The 19,928-nt window shown below is 41.6% G+C and overlaps 1 protein-coding gene across 3 annotated transcripts in view; it reads right to left on the bottom strand.

Annotated features, from left to right (window-relative positions):
* BNC1 (basonuclin zinc finger protein 1) overlaps positions 1–19,928 on the bottom strand; it is a 136,200-nt gene that overhangs the window by 51,370 nt on the left and 64,902 nt on the right. Inside the window, exon 1 of one of the 3 annotated variants that reach the window (XM_083184008.1) lies at positions 5,433–5,528. The exons of the other annotated variants lie outside the window; for them this stretch is intronic. The gene's annotated coding sequence lies outside the window, so the exon portion shown is untranslated. Of the gene's footprint in view, positions 1–5,432; positions 5,529–19,928 lie in introns of those variants that run through there. 3 annotated transcript variants of the gene reach the window in all.

A 19,928-nucleotide genomic window follows, 5' to 3' on the forward strand; every position in this document is an offset into this window, starting at 1 on the left:
TTCTTGCGCACAGTACCGCAAGCTGCTGTACCTCTTGAACCAAGGGCCTTAAACAGGGGGATGCTAGTGTAAAAGTTATCCACATAGAGGTGATAACCTTTATCCAGGAAGGGGTGCACTAAATCCCAGACAATTTTCCCACTAACACCTACGAGGGAGGGGGGGCATTCTGGCGGTTGAATTCTTGAATCCTTCCCTTCATAAACCCTAAACCTGTGGGTGTACCCTGAGGTGCTTTCACACAGTTTATACATTTTTATGCCATACCTTGCCCTCTTACTGGGAAGGTACTGGCGGAATTTAACCCTTCCTTTAAAATGTATAAGGGACTCGTCGATACAAATAAATTTTTCAGGGATGTACACCTCTTCAAATTTGGCACTGAAATGATCAATGACCGGCCTGACTTTGAATAGCCGGTCAAAGGTGGGATCATCTCTGGGTGGGCACTGTTCATTATCGGTGTAATGTATAAATTTAAGAATTGTCTCAAATCGAGTCCGGGGCATGGCCATACGGTAAAATGGAGTACTGTACAGAACATCTGTACTCCAATATTGCCTAATTTCTGGCTTTTTTACTATGCCCATATGAAACACCAGACCCCAAAACGTCATCATCTCTACTGCATCTACAGGGGTCCACCTAGCAAATGATGACGTGGGGTTTTGAGCAATAAACTGCTGGGCATATAAATTAGTTTGGTCCACCATTAAATTTATAAAATCATCAGAGAAAAATAATTTGAAAAAGTCAATTTCTCTGAGACCTGTGGAATCAAATTGGATTCCTGGCATGGCCAAAAACTCAGGAACCTGGGGCTCAAAATTGTCTGGTGGTGGGGTCCATACTAGATCAATTATTGGGGGGGGAATCTCAGCTGATCTACGGGGGCGTCTTTGAGGGGGTCCCTCATCACCAGAGGAGGAAGAGGAGCTTAAGACGAATCCTTCAAATTCCCCGCTTGCATCACTGCCTGTGTCAGAGTCAGAGGCAAGCATGGCATATGCCTCCTCCACTGAATACATTCTCCTGGATGACTGGGAGGACATTTGGGAGGACATTTGGGAGGACATTTGGGATGCCATTTTTATTTTTGTGTTACTGGTAGTGAAATGTTTCAACACGTGTATAGTGTAGGGGGGGGTACAAACTTTATTTCAATCCGGGGGGTATGTAGTGTGTAGTGTGTATGTGGTGCAGAAAAAAAAAAATACTTTATACCAATAAAAAAAAAAAAAAAAATGAAGGGGTTAAAAATAAAAAATTGAAGGGGTTAAAAAAAAAAAAAAAAGGTCCTGCGCCAAAAATTGAGCACAGATGTTGGTCAGTAACGTCTGTCACTGAACAGCGCTCAAAGGCAACAGGAATCTGATCAAAAAAAAAAAAAAAAATTGATCAACCCTGTGCCGAAAAAGCTGATCAGTGATGTACGTCACTGATCGGCGCACAGTGGCCACAGGACACCCACAAAATCAGTGTGTGTAAAAAAAAAATTAAAAAAAGACCCCACAGCACTCACAAAAAAAAAAAAAGGTGATCAGTGATGCGACACTGATTACCAGTGAGGGACAGCAGGTGCACAACCTTTGGTGCAACTGACAGTGCAACTGGCAGCAACTGACAGGTATATATATAAAAAAAAAACCTCTGCGCCCCCAAAAAGTTGCTGATCAGCACAGATATACTGATCAGCACAAAAGGGGGGGTAGCAGACACAAAATATACACTCTCTATCACTCTCTGTCACTATCTCTCTCTATCTCTCTATCTCTCACTATCTCTCACTATCTATCACTCTAGGACACTGCAGCAGCAGCACTGACAGTTATATGTATAAAAAAAAACTGCACCCCCAAAAAGGGGGGGTAGCAGACACAAAATATACACTCTCTATCACTCTCTGTCACTATCTCTCTCTATCTCTCTATCTCTCACTATCTATCACTATCTATCACTCTATGACACTGCAGCAGCAGCACTGACAGTTATATATATAAAATAAAACCCCTGCACCCCCAAAAAGGGGGGGTAGCAGACACAAATCTCTCTATCTCTCTACCTCTCACTATCTATCACTATTTATCACTATCTATCACTGTATGACACTGCAGCAGCAGCACTGACAGTTATTTATATATAGAAAACCCCTGCACCCCCAAAAAGGGGGGGTAGCAGACACAAAATATAGCTCTCTCTGTCACTATCTCTCTATCTCTCTCTATCTCTCTCTATCTCTCTCTCTATCTCTCTATCACACTGCAGCAGCAGCAGGAAGTCTCAGGAAGTCAGATCCAGGAAGCGTCCAGCACGCTACAAGCAGTGATAAGGTGATCAGGTAAGGTATTTGCAAGGATCAGGTAAGTATTAGCAAGGATCAGGTCGGTATTCACGGCAGGCAGGCACGGTGACCGTTCTGCACGCTATTCCAGACCGGAATGGCGTCTGCAGCGCAGTCACCGTCAGTTTAAATGTCGCGCCTTGGCTGTGATTGGTCCGTGGGTCCCACGGACCAATCACAGCCTTGGGGGCAGGTGGGGTGAGGGTGGGGTGAGGTGTCATCGTCACCGATGACCCCCTCATGCCCCCTGACGCCCGGCGGTGATTGACACCTGTGTTACCGAGCGTCCGATTCGCTGGTAACACAGGAAAACGCTGTGAATGGCTGTTCACACTGAACAGCCAATCACAGCGATCGCCGACGGGGGGGCGACATCGCAGCCCCCCCTGGGCATGCAGGGACATGTCTGCTGTCAGGGACAGCAGACATCGTCCCTCTGTCACTGCGTCTCGAGACGCAGTGACAGTTTAAACTCATGACGTACATTTATGCCATGTGTCGGGAAGTACCTCCCGGCCATGACGTAAATGTACGTCAAATGTCGGGAAGGGGTTAAAGAGTCAATGTAAGAAAACCTTTGTTTTTTGCACAAAGATATTTAAAATATTATAAAAAAAATTACCTTCAAGCTGTGTGTATAAGGTTTATATGAAACAAATGCATTTTTAAAACACAACCTTTAAAACATGACCTTTAGATTGGTTAGCACTTTATTGCTCCACCAAAATAATTTTCTCAAGAAGCTACTTCAACCTTAAAAGTCTTATGGAATGGCATGGAGGGTGTGAGAGCTGATTAAGTGGGGAGGGAGATAGGAGGAAAGCACCCATGGGCCAGAGTTGCTCTGCCTCAAATGCCCCCTTCTGTCTGGTGGTGGTAGCAGGGTTAGGTTGGGGCTACTTTGGTTATCTCCAGGCATTTGGACTGGCCGTTAAAAGAAGGGTGCACTAGGGGTGGCCTGACTTCTACATTCACCCAGGAGTACAGGTAGTAGTTTTCATTTTACTTCTATGTTAGGTTTGTATGCTAACAACAAAAGTAAAAATTTCCTCATATTACCCCATTCTTCCCTGCAGCATAACCTTGTTCTTTAGTAAATTGGGTCCCAACAATTAAGTTGAGGTGCTATCGCTGCTGCTTACATGGAAGCAGTGATGCACTAATATATTGATGCAGCAGCAGACGTCTGATATAAGTAGATGGCTCCTGCTTGCACTTTGTGTCCAAAAATCCAGCATCAGATCACACACACAACACCATTGGCTATCTGCATGACCAACAGCATTGCTCAAGCAGACCTCCACATATATAACAGAGACTAGGAAATCTCCATCTTGTAACAATATTTATGGCCTGGTTACTCCCCCAAAACAGAGGCGACATGGCACCTCGACCCCAAACAGCAGCTGTCAGTGACTGAAAATCTTCAGCCTATCTGCTTCCAGACGTTTCAGATCCATACTTCACATGCACAGTATGGGTTTAGCGCTTGTACACAGTACCAAACATCAGTACTCATCGTTTTTTGTGCTAACAAACATAGCATACTAGACTGAACTGGACAAGTACTTTCTGTCTTAGAATTAAATTATCTATTTTTTTTGTTAATTATTAGGCTTCAAATAAACCTATCATATTATGTAGCAATTTAACCCTTTGCTGTGAGAGATTTGCAAAATATCTGCTAAAAATGCCAGCGTCGAAGTCGAGGAATATGAATCACTTTAGTTATTGCCGTCAAATGATCTGAAGTCAATTAAATTAAGTTTTGTTAAACATTGCCCCAAAAATAGAACAGTCCCCATGAGCAATATTGGCAGTTTTAGAAGATATTTATTTAGTTATTTATATAGCGCACACATATTCTGCAGCGCTTTTCAGGGAATATTTGAACATTCACATCAGTCCCTGCCCCAGTGGAGCTTACAGTCTATATTCCCTACCACATGTAAACGCACACACATTCATTCTAGGGTTAATTTTTTGGGGGAGCCAATTGACCTACCAGTATATATTTGGATCGTGGAAGGAAATTGGAGTATCCAGAGGAAACCCATGCAAGCACGAGGAAATTATACAAACTCCAAGCAACGTTGGCACTCAGATGACATTTAACCAATCCATTTGAGCTTAAGATTTATAATCACTATCTAGTGATGTAACTTCATTTCAGTCGTATGGAGGCAAGATAAATGCTGGTGCCCCCACAGGCTGACTTTTCACTTTGGTAAAGTGTTTTCTAAACAATATAAATTAATAGTCAAGGTTTACTGAATTTAACTTTTATTTAAAAAGCACATACTCACAAAAAAACAAAAGAAAATGTCTTTCCCTTTTCAGAATTACTTCACTTGTATAATATAGGGCACACACCAGAACGATATGGCCAAAAGCAACCCAATTTAGATACAATTTCGACCGATTGTACGTAAATTGGGCATGTTTTGGGCCATTTGAGAGCTTTTCAGTTCTGATTACTTATTTTTATGCAAATACCATTCCCTTAAAAATTCCCCTAAAAATTGTATAACAGATCACAGCATAACACGATTGTTCATAACAAATCCACATTGATTAACCCATACCTCCCAACATTGTGACCCCGCGCATGCCAGAATCCGATTGGTTGCTATGGGCAACATCACTTCTTTCATTTTTAGAAGGTTTAGTAAATTTACCCTGGTTGGAATGGAACCAACTGACCTAGTGTTGCGAAGCAGCAACAAACCCACAAATGACATCATTCCCCATATACTGTATATAGACAATTGCCCCATGGCAACATTCTGATTTACTCCTTCCATTTGCAAAATTAAAACAAACAAGCATAACAATGGGTTAGGTAATCTAAACTGTCTAATTGATAATCCCCTACAATACCAAAAAGTTAATTATTTTGGATTGTAGGGAATAATGGCCACTTTAGGAAACAGATAATCAAATCTACACTATGGTGATTATAGGTTTAACAATGTATTCCTTAGAAGCGGTAGTAGCCTACGGACATTTCAACTTATTGTGTCAATGTGTATTTATTAATTTGTGATACTTAAAATAAACAATAGTCACAATTATAGTGATAATAACAAACCTCTAATGGTCCATGACATCATCAAATTCACAGCTATAAATGCCCGGTCAGCTTCCCACTTTCACAACACCTGACAACACATTCTGTGAAGTTTATGTTTTAAACACAACGTGTTCGAAGCCATCATTTTCATGCTGAGAACTAGCAAAAGTAATCACAGGTATTAATTAGATCAGTTACATCAGCACTTCAGTAGAACCTGATTACCACCATAAACACTGCTAAAGATGATAATTAAGTTTATCAGACAGATCTCAACTTGTACTACCACCATGTCATATAGGGAAAGAGAGCACCTTACTAGCATGCTATTAGGAATTATGCTGGACTTTCCAGGTGAAACCCAAAATATTTCCATTGTTTACCTCCTGAATATGATTTATTTTTATTTTTTTATTTACAGTTTCTTATATAGCGCAGCAGATTCTGTTGCGCTTTACAATAGTAGACAGTGATAAAACAAGCTGGGTAACAACAGACAGACTTGGAGGTTAGAGGGTCCTGCTGCAAGTTTACAATCTATAGGGATATAGGAGGGAAACACAAGGAAAGGCATCAGTAATAGCTTAGCAGTCCTAACAAGTTACAAGTCCAGAAGGGAAGCTATATAATACATAAGTGCCTCCGAGGGTTATGCGTGTAGAAATTAAATATGATAGGCTTGCCTGAAGAGGTGAGTTTTCAGGAAACACTTGAAAGTTTGGATACTAGTGGAGAGTCTTATTGTAATAGGGCAGTATTCAATGAGAAAAATTCTCCGTGTTTTATGGTGAGTTTGTTCTTTTCTCGCGTTGGACGGAGACTTTTGCTCTCAAAAAGCGAGCAACCCTATTCAACGTGCACTTCTCGCTGTCTTTCTAAGTGATTTTCGCCGTGTCTCTCCGTGTAGCAATTCTCCATCTTTTCATGGAGAAGTGGAATATGAACTTTTACAATAAAAGGTTTTTTTTTTTAATTTTGGTGTAAAAAAAATCAGGATTTTTAATCTGTGAAAGGGCATGCTATTTTCATTCATGTGCTTATAAAATATATATATATATATTTATTTTAACACAGAGCAGCCAGCAGGGGGCCGGGAGCCGAGCCGCTCATTAGATATTCATATATTCACTGCACCCGGTCATTACATATGCACGATCGGGTGCAGTAAATACCTGGCCCCCTGTTGTCTCTCCCGGGGGGAAGCCTGTGCTGCCTGGCTCCAGGGGAGCCCACCTCCCCCCACATACGTTCTGGGGCAGGCAGGGAGACTTCCATCTCCCTGCCTGCCACCGTCCTCAGGCTCCCTGCGGCGTCACCTCATACGCCGGATCGGCTGATACTCGCCGCGAGGGGCGGCGAGTATCAGTCACATTGAATAGTGTATAAAGTGCCGTGACGGAGAATCTACAAACATGGAGAATCTCCGCAAAAACACGGCGAGTGCATGGCGAGCGAAAAAAAACGCTCGCCATGCACGGAGAATAATCACATTGAATACTGCCCATAGTGAATGGGAGCTAGTGATCTGTGCAAAAGAGAGACGCAGATCTTTTGCATAGTGGAGTGGTCAAGATGGGAGATATTTTGTGATAAGTAAAGAGATATATGCTGGTGCAGTATGGTTAATAGCTTTATATGCGAGTAGAAGAGTTTTATATTGAATACGGTAAGATACAGACAACCAATGAAGGGACTGGCAGAGCGGATCAGCAGATGATGAGCATCTTGCAAGGAAGATCAGCCTAGCAGAAGCATTTAAAATGGAATGCAGTGGTGAGAGTCTGTTCTTGGGAAGACCAGTTAGGAGACTATTGCAATAATCAATGCGGGATATAATGAGTGCATGGATAAGAGATTTGGTAGTGTCTTGTGTGAGATAGGGTCGTATTTTGGATGTTTTTTTAATTTCATGTAACATGATTTGGAGACAGATTGAATGTGGGGAAGAAAGAACAGTTCAGAGTCGAGGATGACCCCTAAGCAACGAGCTTGTGGTGCAGGGTAGATTGTAGAGTTGTCAACAGCGATGGAGATGTCAGGATGGTAACTGTTCTTAGTTGGCGGGAATATAAGTAATTCTATTTCGGAAATATTGAGTTTGAGTTGGCGAGAAGACATCCAAGATGAGATGGCAGAGAGGCATTCAGAGACTCGGCCCAAAAGATTGCAGATTTTAGTTAAGTTTGGAATAAGCACAGGAGATAGATTTTTAATGACTTGTGCAGGTATAGGATCAAGAGGGTGTGGATACTTCCTTTTAATTTGTGGGCTCAAATAAGGAGAAAGTGCCAGAGGGTTCAGGTAGGGAAGAAAGAGGGTTAGAGGTTGTGGAGCATACCATTTAATCTTGGATGTTATCAATCTTGTCCTTAAAGTAGGAGGCACTGATGGTAACCGGTGGGGAGGAGGGTGAGAGTACAGAAGAGACTTAAATGTGTTAAAAAGTCGCTTAGGGTTGCTGGCATGAGAAGAGATGATAGATTGGTAGTAGGTTTGTTTGGCAGGGTCCAAAGCATTACAGTAGGAGTGGTAGCTAGTCTTATATGTGAGGAAGTCAATCATACTACGAGATTTACGCCATTGGCGTTCTACTTTACGTGACTGATTTCGTAGTTGTCTTGTTGTTTTGGAGTGCCACGGTTGGCATCTAAGCCTATGTGGGGTGTAATGGGTAGCTGGAGCCACTTCATCAAGGGCTGTTTTTAAAAAGAACACACGAAAAGGTGCTCCTATATAGAGTATAGGGCAGCACGGACCATATAAAGGTTAGCATTACTACCTCACACCGCTGAGGTCATGGGTTTAAATCCCACTATGAACCTAACTGTGTGGAGTTTGTATATTCTCCCTGTATTTGCGTGGATTTCCTCCGGATACTCTGGTTTCCTCCCACAATCCAAAAATATACTGGTAGGTTATTTGGCTGCCAACAAAATGGTCGGGATCCTGACAGTCATTAGCCTGACTGGCCAGACTCAGACAGCATGGCTAGCGCAACAAAGCCCCTTACCCTAAAATGTCTGTGTGTGCGTGTACATGTGGTAGGGAATATAGATTGTAAGCTCCACTGGGGCAGGGACTGATGTGAATGTTCAAATATTATCTGTAAAGTGCTGCGGAATATGTATACACTATATAAGAAACTTAATTAATAAGTAGATGTTACTGCATAAGGCAACATTATGAGTGGATCTTAGACAGTTGTGACACCTATGGTTACTGGGATACCTAGCTACGTTTTGATACTGTTCCTGCAAGATAACCAGCTGTCTTTCTGCTATAGTTTCCCAATCCCAACTACCCCCTCCCTTCCTAATTTGTACCCATCCTTTCCCGCATTTACCTACTTTATGGCTTCTTGCTTCAGTTTGTGACCTGTTGTCGGTCTTCTGAAACACATTGAAATATGAGATTTATTTGATGTATTGTTATGTTTGTGTTTATTACATTTCAAGGGCACAAGGCCTTTATTACTTTTTATACTTTCAATGTGCATTGTAATTGCCAAGTACTATTTGTGCCTGTATTTTCAAATCAATAAAAAAAAAAAAAAAATTTTAAATTTAGTGATTTTTTGTTTTTTATTTGTTCTTATTTATTTTAAAATAGTCTGTGAAATAAAAATGTCAGCAAAATATAATGTATACAAATTTTTAGATTTGCAATCCATAAGGGAGACAAGGTGGAAGCATTTTTTTTTTTGCACACATGCGTCCATAGATTGCTGAGAAGTCAGAACTTAATTGATTAATTAAAATCAATTATATTTACACTAGACCAACCCTCTCCTTCCTCTCTGACCTCTCTACCTCTGTAGTGTTTCTCACAAAAAGTTTGCACTGCTATCTCCTGCTGGAGATCCCAGATATCTCAAAAATAAATATATCTAACCTGAACTAATGTTATTGCCCCAATCCAGGATCATCTCACTTCCACTCATTTGACCACACATCCTCACCTCTTTTATCCACATCCGTTGCCTAGATGTAATCCTGAATTGTAACCTCTTTCACTTTCCACATTCAGTCTCAAAATTGAAATCATATGGCTTCTGCCTATACAATACCTCTGAAATGAGACCATTGATGCTACCACAATGCTCATCCATGAACTAGTCATAACCCACTTATTGCAACTTCACTGTCTAGTCTTCTTCTCAAGTATCCACCACTTCAATGACTACTGAATGCTGCTAACACCTCCTTTAGCTCTCCTGCTACACTGTGTCGGCCTCAGGGTTATGGTATAAAACATAGACTGACTCATGATAGACAGTCATATGGTCGACCACTAATGGTCGAGGGTCAAAAGGTCGACAGGGTCTAAAGGTCGACAGGTAAAAGGTCGACAGGTAAAACGGTCGACATTAGTTTTAAGTGTTTTTAGGGTGTCTATGTCGACATGGACACTGTCTAAGAGTACCGCTGCGCTTGCCATGCTTAGGGATCAGTGCCTCGCTGTGCTCGACACACTATTTTATTCTCCCTCCATGCCTTAGTGGATGGTAAGGCAGGAAATACCGCCTGTCGTCACATGTCGGCTGAAAATTTTGTAAAAAATTGCATGTCTACCTTTTTCTTGTCTACCTTTTGACCATGTCGACATTTAGACCCTGTCGACATATTGTGTGTGTCGACCTTTAAACCCTGTCAACATTTTGACCCTGTCGACCTTTTGACTGTCGACCATTAGTGGTCTACCATTAAACTGTCTATCATGAGTCCGTCTAGATCAGTCCAGATACCGGCCTCAGACCTCTATAAATGACTCTCCAGCTACAAATTCTCTCAGGCTGCCGAGTTTCCTGGCAGCCAAATACGAACTAGCAAGAAGCCTGAACGGACCAGTCAAATCCATTTGATGCTTCTCTGTGTAAAAAGAAAGAAAATTAAATACAAAAAAAAATAGCTGTGCCCCCTTCTCCCCCACCCAGGAGCATAACCAGCCCCAGGCTCATTGAACCTGTCATGGTTGCACAAATACAGGGGAAAAAATTAAATGGGGTCCCCCCCGTATATCTATAACCAGCACCATTCTCTTGTCCCAGTCCTGGTTCGCAGAAAGAAACACAGAGGGCTGATTAATCCTGAAGGGGCATAAACCACTGAGGGTTCTTCACAGGTTACACAGTGCTGTTGGTCACATGTATGTTAATGAGGATGGGCATAAGGCCTACCAGAGCAGGGGGAGGGTTCTAGACAGGGTAGGAAGGGATCACGAGTTATAGTGACAAACGCTCTGTCTGAAGAAGCCCCACCCACCCTGCCCTCCTTTTTCTCTTCTTCTCCGGCGGCGGTAAAGAACGGTCATTCTTTAAGAACTGTGTGTGTGTGTAGGTAGTGGGGTGCACTCTCCCTCGACATCGATTGTCATGGGCCATGCTTCTGTCCGGGGGATGGCCATCACCACCAGGCCGGGTGGCTGACCAGGGAGAGTGATCACCAGCGATGTATGTATGCATAGTGATCTTTAACCCCACCTTTCCTATAGTGACCGTTCTTTAGTGCCGCCACCATTTACAGTCATAGTTTTAGTTGTCAAAATAAATTTGACATTCTTTTGAAACGCCAGCACTTTGTGTCCGTGTCTTATTTTAGGTTAAGTTATTTAAGTTTAGAGTTAAGGTTGTGTTTAGATTTGTCAACAGGCAAGGTGTAAACCAGGAGGATACCCGATGGTGAGTTTATACAGGGGGACAAAAATAGTAGGGGTCTGGGACTCTGAGAACCTGCCTGATCCGTGCAGTTCACAGGTACGGATGTGGATTCTACTGGAAAAAGAGGACAGGCCTACGTTGTACCTTATAGGTAAATATGTAAGTTTATTATGCTTGTGTATGTGTGTGTGTGTGTGTGTGTGTGTGTGTGTGTGTTGAGGAGGGGTTTAATTATTCATTTATTTTTATATTTATGCTAACCAGAGAAGCCTGCACGGATTTGAATGATCTGTGCAGGCTTTAGCCAAATGCATCTGGAATAGAAGGTTTATTTTCTAGTTACAGTATATTTAATGCTGAATTCAGCAGTATGAATGATTGTAAATAAGCTGAAAAGATAGAACCCTGAGGCCATATTCGCAAGAGTTCTATCGACAGTGTATTCATTTTGCACAGCCGAATTCGGCTGAAGCTGTGGTTCATAAAAACGGCAATTTAACCGGGTCCCGTCCGTATTTAACATCAAATGGGTACATTTATACCCATACAATCTTGGTAAATCTCCATCCCCACCAGGTACAAGCTCTGAAAGCCTTGGCATTCTGGAGTCTGGTACACAGGGAAATGGCATCAAAACTATGAAACAGACATTTTCCGAGTTTTGGCTGCATTTCCAAAGTGAGTAAATACTGTCCAATATGGCACAAAGTTTTAGCTGTATCAAGCAGAGATTTGTTCACCTAAACATGTCATCACGTCTTTATTAGATTGACAATGGGAACCAAAATCAGTACAAGAGCCCCTGTACCTGTTAGCTCTCTGTATTGGCCAGATCTCGCTCTGCGTGTATTGTACTATTATATCGTTCCATGCAGTTATTTGAAACTTTCCATTTTAGGCCCATTTGTGTCCAATCCTGGGATCTTACAGAAATTAAACAACTCACTAACTAATTACCTATTTTACAGACTGTACAGTATAATTTTCCTCCAGTTTAAATATATATTAATGACACACCATAATAAACTAATGATACTCACCATAACAAATTAACCCATCTTAATATACAAATAATCAAATAAATAAATGATCAATTGCATCGCCAAGGGACCCCATTTCACTGCAAGTCCTACACTAACTTTTATACCACGTTCTCACTGCCGCAAAAACCTGGGATTTTGCCAGGACAAGCAGTAATTTCCTATGTCGTGTCTTAGTGTGAATGGGTGCAAGTGAAATTCCCGGGTGTAATGCCCGAGGAATTTTACATGGGTTTTTGCAGTGTTATTCCTGGAAAATACACGGGTGTCCGCCAGTGTGAACAGGATGTGAAAAATCAAGCTGATTGGTGAATGAGATTAGATGACAAACGACATCCATTTAATATTGCAGAGAGGAGAGGAAACATGGTGCACTGGAGGGATGCAGAGGTGTTGGGAGCTGCTGGCTGTGAGGGGAGGAGGAATCAAAAAGCAAGTGACTGGTACATTCAAGGATTTGACAGTGTACTACAACATATCCAAAGTACTGTCTTTCTGTGGCATCCATAAAACCCAGCAACAGGTTGTGAACAAACTTAAAGCACTTTGTAAGCAGCACTCCAAGGTGAATGATCTAAACCAGAGTCAGAGTGGTGGTGCCCGGAAGGACTGGCCCTCTTATGAGCAGTGCAACATCATCTTTGGGAACTCAGCCCGATTTCACTGTCGTCACCTAGCCGTTTTGCCGGCAGTGCAGCATGTGAGCACTCTGAACATGCTGCTGCATCACCCATTGATATTGATGCCTCAGACAGTTGTGACATGGATTCCTGTGCAAGATGACATCTTGAATACATCATTTCAGTTACAACGTTCTTCAGCGGGTACAGTGTCACCAGCGCCTTCACAGACACCAGTGCATTGCCCGCCATCAGCGCTTGCAATGTCATCCTCACCTGAAGCTACTGCAGGTCCTTAACCGACTGAGATTTAGCAGTTAGGTTCCAACAGTAAAGGTGCCCATACACGTTACAATTATTGTATACAATATCGCATCTCATCGCATCTGGGTTTTGCGATAAAATAAGATGAGATCTAGTACAAAAAGTATGTGCTGCACATACTTTTTGTACTACATCTCATCGCAACACCGACATGCGATGAGATGCGATATTGTATACAATATTGTATCGTGTATGGGCACCTTAAGTTTAACTTTAATACTTTGGCACACACCAATGTTACACAGTCAAATATACTGGTTGTTTTTTTTAAATACACATCTTGTAGTGTGTAGATAGTGTGCAGGAGGGAAGAGGCCTCAAGCATGTATTGGCCAACACTCTTTTTTGATTCTTCACCAACATGCATGCGTACTATGGACTGGATTTAGGCCTGTCAGCAAGGTTGAAAATGTTTGTAGATGGACATGCAAATGTTACATCTGCCCCACCAGCAGTGCAGCATGGTTTTGCCTATCTGCTTAAATTGCAGCCTTGCTAACAGGTCTGAATTAGAGGGAGAAGTTGGCCGCAATCCTCCCCTGACCCGCCAAGTAACCTTACCCTGTATGCAGTCCTTTCGTGGATGAAAACTTTCAAGTGAAAAATATGGAAAGTTTCCTAGTGTATGGGCACCAATGTTTTTTTTTTACAACAATATTGTGTTTGTTTTCCTCATTTATAGTTTACAATGTTCCACAACAGAAGAAAAAGTCCACAAAGATGGAGCAAGCCACAAAAGCCATGACCACCATAATTCTGGAACTCCTGAAGGAAATTAATTTTTCAATGCAAACGCACGAAGATGCACTTCTACAGTGCAAATGAGGGTGAGCTCTAGAACTTTTGTCTGAAACACTTGTCTGAAATTGTGGGTATGCATCAGCAAATTAACAGGGAGATTTGTGAGACACAAATTGCTTTCCCTGGCCGCCTTTTATCAAGGGTACAAGGGCATGCACAACCACAAGCTCTGCCACAGCCACCATGCAATCATCATTATGTATAACAGAGGGCAACAAAATGTATACCCCCCCAAACCCGGAAACATAGCACCACAAATCACCCTCCGTCACACACCATCCTCGAGCAATTCCTCCACATTTCCAGGCCGCTGCACAAACCCTTGAGTACACATTACCAACAGTTGTAAATAATGTAAAGGTGTTTTATTCTGCCTGTTGGTCGGGCCTGTATAGATGGCATTTTAGCCATTGAATTTAATTTTTTTTTATAATACTTGAACAGTTTGATATTCCTGTTTTTTTTTATTTATTTTTTACAAATTGCGTATATGTTCAAACAGTGCACTAAGTTTTCAAAAGAAAAGCACTTTATTGTACATCTAAATAAAATATGTACAAAAACATTGAAATATCTTACCAGTTTTATTACAATAAATAACCCTTTTCTGCTCTACTGGGTTAATGATAATAGGTTTGCTGTGATGGTGGTGTGAATCAGCACAAGTGTTTGTCCCCTCATACATTCCAGACTCTGCAGAATGTTCCGATACCTCAAACTGTACTACGGCCCAGTGGGTTAGAAACTGCTCTTTTTGTACCTCACAAATGTTATGCAACACACAGCAGGCAGCAACTACATAAGGCATGAAGCTGGTATCAATGTCATTTTGCTTCATTAAACAATGCCAACGGCATTTCAGGCGGCCAAAGACATTTTCAACCACCATCCGTGCAGAACTGCCTACACAATGGGAAAGCCACATCCCTGATGATATGTACTGGGATCTCCAACCCATCGATGATCTTGGAATTCTGTACAGTAAGACAACAGTTAGAATATGTAATTTTCTTACCCAACAGGTGTAATGACAGAAATTGGTAGCAATACACGTGGTATTTTGCCGACACAAACATTAACCCAAAAAGCTGGCCACCCCAAAATTATATATCTTACCTCTCGAGGGAACAACCAGCCATCCTGCTTCTCCTCAGCAATCAGATATAGGTCCGAATTGGCCAGAACTTTTGCATCATGGGAACGACCAGGCCATCCAATGCAGACATCGGTGAAACTGCAAAATAAAAAGTGTTTAGAATTATTTTACAATAAACATTATTAAAAAAAAATGATACTTACCAATAGTTGTGGTCAACTACAGCCTGTAGACTAATAGAGTGCCAGCCTTTGCGGTTGAAGTAAATCTGCATGATTGTCAGTGGTGGCAATAATAATAAATGCAGATATCCACGATGAAGGAAACCAGTGATGGTGTCTCCAATCATTGTCCTTGAGGTAAGGTGATCAAACGATGGTAAAGGCCTTCCAGCAAAGCCTGCGTGACCTTATGCACTAAAGTGCAAACCGTTGATCTCCCCACCTCAAACAAGCAGGCAACTGTGTGGTATTTTCCGGGGGGTAGCATACCACCACAACACTATCGCTAGTCTCTTTCTCTGTGAAATGGGTTTTCTGCAGTTTGATATCTGCCTAGAAAGGGGTGATCAGGTCCAGCACATATTGAAAGGTCCCACGTGACATGCTGAAGTGTTCCATCCACTGGTCATCCTCAGAGGCTTCCACTGTTTAACAAAAAACCTCTCCATGACTGCGGACTGTGGTCCACATTCGCTGGGTACTTGCTGTACTGAATCTGAATATGGAGGTAATGCTGGACATGATGGTAGCTCTTCTCCTTTGCAAATAATGAAGATGAGCACTCTCTCTCTCAGTGATAAACTGCGCTTTCCTCCTCTTCAAATTACTCTGTGCAAAGTAGCACAATGTTAGCAGCTGCAACAAGCTCTCATTTGCTGTATGAAACAGCAAAATAGTGTAATAAACCAGGACTTCCAGGCTACTCAATAATAGCTGATCGGCAATCATTAAAGCAATGCAGTGTGCTTTCCCCACCATCCTCTTTGTGCTGGGAAAAAAGTCCCCTTTAAATTACATCATCTTAACCAGCCACTCAAAGCTGCTCTTTCAACAGCCAATCAAAGCTGCTCTTTCAACAGCCAATCAAAGCTGCTCTTTCAACAGACAATCAAAGCTGCTCTTCCTCACACTTGTTGGCAGGGCAGACCTGGGAATCAGTGTAAACGGGGCTGAACCGGGAGTTTCAGATGTCCAAAGGGCAGTGTGAACGGGGTATGTGAGCTGAGATGATCTGTACCGCCCTGAAGAAAACCCGGGATCAAAAACCCAGGATTTTGCCAGGGGCTGCAATGAAAACATGGAATTGGTCTATAAGAACCTGGCAACTGCTGACACATTATTTATTTGATTAAAAGTGAGTTAGTCGTTTTCTATGGTGAGTGTTCCTTCCCCTGTATCTGTGTTTATTAGAATGGGAATGGCAAATGCTGTTTGCACCCCATTCGTAGTAATGGCATGTGCAGTGGTATCCTGTATGTATATTTTAATGACACATATATAATGAAAATGGGCTGTTAATGGACATAACCATTTTCCGCAGCATCCTTGGACTCCCCAAACAACCAGTGCAACTTGTTTACATGCAACTTTGAGAGCATTTCCATCATTCAAAACATACATCAATAGAATGTTATTAACTGTAGTTATAGTGAAAAACTATGCAATGTTTTCTTACAAGGACAAAGAATTCCACAACAGCTATGACCTCCCCCCTCTAGCTGATGGGGGGACTTCAAGTTCGGTTCTTCTGCATGAAGGCACAGGTGGCCGTCTTTGAGCTGTGGGTTTATAGCTGTTGATTGACAGCTCCCATCAGCAACTCCCTAATGAAGGATGTTATAGGGAAAAGGATCATATTGCACCAGTTTATATATGCACCTACCCATTCACCCTAAGGATTAAAATGGGGGGTGGGGGGGGGTGGGGGGGCACAAAGATATTAAACCCTTGGTTATAAAAAATGTTCGGAGAGGAATGTCTTGTTAAAACCTAAGAGTGACACTGAGCAGAGTTGTGTCATACAGAATGATTTCAGACGGATAAAGAAAAATGTCCCTAGAGGCAAGGAGGAATGTAGATTGGTGTAATACAAGTGAGCATATATAACAATGGGATCATACTCAGTATACCAGCATTTCATTCAGAGTGTTGTGGGAGATTACACTGGCAAATGACATACTAATAATAAATACAATCAGAGTAATAACAGTCGGGACATTCTGGCATTGTGACATTGGATGTGGATTTTTTTTTTTTTGTTAACAGGACTTGAAATGAACTTTTGGTAGGAAAACATCTGTCTGTAGTTACATCAGCATATTAATAACACGTCTAAAATGTATCTGCCTCATTTACTCGCCACACTGCCCAAATTATTTTACATTTCTGAGCCTGAAATGTTTGGTATGAATGATGAAAGTGGCTATTTGACGCTGAGAGTCTCAAAGTATCAACTATCCCATGAAAGAAAAAATTAGTAATGAATTACAAATTTATGCATTAGGCAGATTCCACAAGCAGGCTAGACATCTTCTGGTTAGTGGTTACAAAAAAAAAATTACAAGTCTTCACTGGGCCACACACATACACATATGGCTGGACAACTGTACTGCACAGTACAACCTATTGGGAACATATGTTGTCAATCACTCTAGTCAGGTCCCACAAGATTATGAGGAATTTTTACAACAAAACACCGATTGACATTGCTGTTTCCCAAGAGGTTCTGCAGTGGCTAACATCTGAGGTGGGCAACATGGTATTCATAAAGCAATTAGATGGAGCAGCCCCTGCAAAAGGAAAAAAATCATATCTATACTATATATGGAACAGTGGATTTCAATTAATCAAAATATTATATACTCATCACAGTCCCTGTGTATACTCATCACAGTTCATCATAGAGATGAGTTCATGTACAATTAAGCACAATCTACAAACAACATAATCAAACAGAAAGATCACCACTGTTGTATCAAAGAAATAAACTAGAAAATTAGGTACAATGGATGTTCAATATCATCTCAATTTCTAGTCACAATTTGAAATAAACAGATGTGACTACAAGTGCAGCAGCCACAAAATGCAATCATATTTCCATGATCCATAACATTAACCCCTTCCCGACCAGGCCTTTTTTGTTAATTTTTTTTTTTTTTCCTCCTTGCGTTCAAATAAGCGTAACTTTTTTAATTTTCCGGCTATATAGACACATGAGGGCTTTTTTTTTGCGGGACAAGTTGTACTTTTTAATGGTACCATTTACTATACCGTATAATATTCTGGGGAATCAGGAAATAATTCAATGTGGGGTAAAAAAAAAAAAAACGCCATTCCACAATTTTGCGCTGGTTACGGTTTTTTGGGAGTTCATAGTTCGTTTAAAATGATGGGTTATCTTTATTTTATGGGTCGTTACGATTCTGGTGATACCAAACTTATATAGTTTTCGTTATGTTTTACCACTAAAAAAAAAAATAGCAACTTTTACGGTTTTTCTAATTTGCGTCGCGTCGCCATGTTCTGCGGCTTATAACTTTTTTATTTTTCCACCTACGGACCTGGGTGAGGGCTCATTTTTTGCGGGCTGAAGTGTACTTTTTAATTAATACCATTATGGGATATGGGCGACTTTCTGATCTCTTTTAGTTATTTTTTTTTGGGTAGGCGATGCTACCAAAAAACGTAGTTTTGGCGTTGGGAATTATTTTCCGTTTACGCCTTTAACCGTGCGGGATAACTAATGTTATATTTTAATAGATCGGACTTTTAGGAACGCGGCAATACCAAATATGTTTATTTTTTTTATTTTTTATTTATTTTTATTTGTGAAATGGGGAAAGGGGGGTGATTTGAACTTTTAATATTTTTTTATTTTTTTTTTATTTTTAAACTTATTATTTTTTTTTTTTTTACTTTTACTACAAGGCCCCCTAGTGTACTTGACCACTAGGGGGCGCGATCGCCTGTACTAGGTTCAGCCATAGAGCTCTATGGCTGAACATAGTGATTTTCAGCACTTTCTATTACATCCTGCCTCAGGCAGGATGTAATAGGAATACTGACACGGCCAGCACAGGGGTCTACATTAGACCCCTGGCTACCATGGCAACCGATCGGCACCCTCCGTTCTCGCCGCGGGGGCCCCCGATCGGCGCCGGAGGGGGGCGCCCCCCCCGATCAGCTATTTAAGCACTGCGGGCGCTTTGCCCGCGGTGCTTAAAGGGTTAAACGGCCACGATCGGCGAACTCGCCGCTCGTGGCCGTGAGAGCAGGTACCTGGCTGTAATATACAGCCATTACCTGCTCTCTTTCAAGCCAGCTCACTCCGTGAGCTGGCTTGATTCCCCCGCAACCGACATATGACGTAAATGTACGTCATATGTCGGGAAGGGGTTAAGCTATAAGCTTGTAACAAATTAAGCTCAAAGCGAGGAATTCAATGCAATGTTATGGATGCAATGTGCAGATCTGAAACAGCACTTTGCATCCCCTGCATCGTAAGTTTTCCATTGTACTCCATAGTGAAACTTTTTTTCAAGAAATTTAAGGAAGGTTCAGCTGGACATACAATAGTGCAATTTAGGCACTTTTCACCCAATTCCAATGAATTGGGCTGAGAAATTGGGTAAAAAGTGATAAACTGCAATGATTCCATTCCGATGCGCAGTCTCGTTCACATCAGAGAAGAGACTGAGATCACAAGGGCTGCACGTCGGATTTTTTTCGAGCCCGAATCCCTTGCTGCAAACGCATGTGATATATCGTATGCTGTCCTTTTGCGTACGATATAACACATGCGATCCTGCCGCCCGCGAAGGTCACGAGCAGTTCAAGGATGATCATATGTGAGTTTCTCGAGTTTACAGGACTGAATGGGGGATTTTACAGCACTCCTGCTACTTTGTTTAATCTATGATGTCACACATTTATACTACAGTATTTGTCTGATGAACTATCATTTTAATGTCATTGC

This window comes from Crinia signifera, chromosome 4 (assembly GCF_055691185.1).
Source record: "Crinia signifera chromosome 4, ASM5569118v1, whole genome shotgun sequence".
Taxonomy (NCBI): domain Eukaryota; kingdom Metazoa; phylum Chordata; class Amphibia; order Anura; family Myobatrachidae; genus Crinia; species Crinia signifera.